This window comes from Mus caroli, unplaced genomic scaffold (assembly GCF_978045245.1).
Source record: "Mus caroli unplaced genomic scaffold, Mus_caroli_1 scaffold_2, whole genome shotgun sequence".
Lineage (NCBI taxonomy): Eukaryota > Metazoa > Chordata > Mammalia > Rodentia > Muridae > Mus > Mus caroli.
Window position 1 is genome coordinate 51427923 of NW_028227257.1, and position 2923 is coordinate 51430845.

General features: G+C 46.7%; 1 pseudogene; it reads left to right on the top strand.

The window, feature by feature from the left end:
- The first annotated feature begins 1549 nt into the window (after positions 1–1549).
- Positions 1550–2530, top strand: LOC147005820 (glyceraldehyde-3-phosphate dehydrogenase pseudogene; annotated as a pseudogene).
- The last annotated feature ends 393 nt before the right edge of the window (positions 2531–2923 follow it).

A 2923-nucleotide genomic window follows, 5' to 3' on the forward strand; every position in this document is an offset into this window, starting at 1 on the left:
GCCTTTACCCATGATTTTCTACACGGACCCTTTCAAATACAAAGACCTTGGCTTTACATCTCACTCTGTCCTTAGTTCTGTGAGAGACTCTGCCCTAAGTCCACCCAAGACCTTTTTGCCTAGAAGACTAAGAGATGCATGAAATCTAAAATCTATGAAGTAAAAGATTCATGAATCTTTTTTTACTTCAACTTTACTTCATGAGCTGTCCCAGTCCCCAAAAACTAGGTCATTCACCCCTAACTCAAAGTTCTGCATAAGAAGCCTTGTCTCCTCCACCCCACCCCCAGTCCTTTTATCCTCCTGTGCCTGCCCCTGACTGTAGGGCACATGGGACTGCCCTACCAGATGGGCATAAGAACTGGTGCTGTGGTACGTATGCTAAAACCCCAGGAATCTTAGAGATCTGAGACGGTAGGAGTAGAGCTGCCCCCTCCCACCCCCCTCAGGCCTGCTCTGGAACATGGAACCACAACCACCAACTGAGAGGACCATGGGCACTCAGTCATGAGAATAGCACCTGGAATCCTTCTCCATGCTAATGAGGTATCTAGATAGTCCTAGCCTTCAGCCAATAACCTTCCCTTCCTAGATATTCTCACACCCTTCCCCAAGAAAGTATATAATCCCTGGTTCACACCAAATAAAGTCTATGTGTTCACATCCACCCCTAATAAAGACATATGAGTAAGCTAAGATCATCTCAGTGAGCTGCCTCACTAGATCACCACAGGGAAGGCTGTTATCTAAACAAGCCATGACACTAAGGCTCCCTCCCAAAGAAGGCCTTTTCTCTTCTGTGTCTGGGTGACACAGTGCAGGTGTCCAGCAGTTAGAAGCCATCAACATGAATAAAGCTGTTTAACAAAAGGTATTTATCAAAAGATCTTCATGGTATGATCATAGAATACAAACAGTAGAATGGTGGGCATGGCAGATTTTTATTATAAATACACACAAATATATAGACTTCTAGAATGCTGCAATGGGGGGTTAAGATTAAAGAGATACACTAATGCCTTTACATGTCGTTTGTGCTCCTCCCAGATGTTTTTGGGACTCCTAAAATTCTGACCAATAGATAGTTAATGCATACATGTGCTGTCTCACTTTTGGAAATGTCTTACCAACAAACCCCTCTCCCACTCCGAATACATGTGCTGGTCTGACTCACTCTCCCAATTTCCCCATTTTCTCTGCTACCTCCTGACTCTGCTGAGTAGACCCCATCCCGTGATTCCTGCCACGGCAATTTGATAATTTTTTTTTTTATCATCATGGACTTTGTTGGTATCATTTATTCTCCAGTTAATTCTCTATTTGAAAAATAGAAAAACTTATACCTAACAAGTATACATTTTTTAATGGGGCACAAATCCACAATTCTGTGCAATCAAGCAGGGGTGTGAAATTTAAACTTCTTTGGCAACTTGACTGGATTTAGAATCACTTAAGAGACACACCTCCAGGCTCTCTGCTCCTCCCTGTTCCAGAGACAGCTGCATCTTCTCATTCAGTGACAGCCTCATTGCCTCATCCCTTAGACATGATGGCGAATGTTGGAATGGATGGATTTGGGGTGCCTGGTTACCAGGGCTGTCATCTCATCTGGCAAAATGCAGGTTATTGTCATCAATGACCTCTTTCTTGACCTCAACTACATGGTCTGCATGTTCTAGCATGGCTCTACCCATGGAAGTTCAATGGCACAGTCAAGGCTGAGAATGGGAAGCTTGTCATCAACAGGAAGCCCATTACCATCTTCCAGGAATGAGATCCCCGTATTGTCAAATGGGGTGATGCTGGTGCTGAGTATGTTGTGGAGTCTACTGTTGTCTTCACCACCATGGAGAAAGCCAAGTGGGGCCAAAAGGGTCATCATCTCTGGCCTTTCTGCCGATGCCTCCATGTTTATGATGTGTATGAACCATGAGAAATATGACAACTTGCTCAAGATTGTCAACAATGCTTCCTGCACAGTCAAATGCTTAGCAGCCCCCCTGTCCCCACCAAGGTCATCCATGACAACCTTGGCATTATGGAAGGACTCATGACCACAGTCCATGCCATCACTGCCACCCAGAAGACTGTGGATGGCCTCTCTGGAAAGCTGTGGCATGATGGCCATGGGGCTGCCCAGAACATCAGCTCTACATCCACCGGTGCTGCCAAGACTGTGGGCAAGGTCATCCCAGAGCTGAACAGGAAACTCACTGGCATGGCCTTCCATGTTTCTATCATCCGTGTATCTGTCGTGGATCTGACATGGCACCTGGTGAAACCAGCCAAGTATGGAGACATCAAGAAGGTGGTGAAGCAGATATCTGAGGGCCCACTAAAGGGCATCCTGGGCTACACTGAGGACCACACTGTTGTCTCCTGAGACTCCACTAACTCCCACTCCTCCATCTTTGATACTGGGGCTGGCATTGCTCTCAATGACAACTTTGTAAAACTCATATCCTGCTATGACAATGAATACATTGTCAGGGTGGTGGACCTCATGGCCTCCATGGCCTCCAAGGAGTAAGAAGCCCTGGGCCACTCACCCTAGCAAGGACACAAGAGCAAGAGAGAGGCCCTTGGCTCCTGCAAAGTCCCTGTCCCCACTTAGGACCTGACACTGAGCATGTCCCTCACAACTTCCATTCCAGACTTACAATAGCAGGAGAGGCCTAGGGAACCCTACTTTCTTGAATATCATCAATAAAGTTTGATGTACCCCCCCCCCCCACACACACACACAAAGAAACACACCTCCAGGTATCTGTTTCCAGAGAGGTTTAATTGAGGACAGAAGGCACGGCACTGTCCCATGGGCTGCCATCCCAAGCTGAATGAAAAGAAACAAGGAGGTGGCCAGCTGAGCACCACTGTTCCTCTCTCTCTGGTTTCTGACTATGGATGCAATATGGCCAGCTAC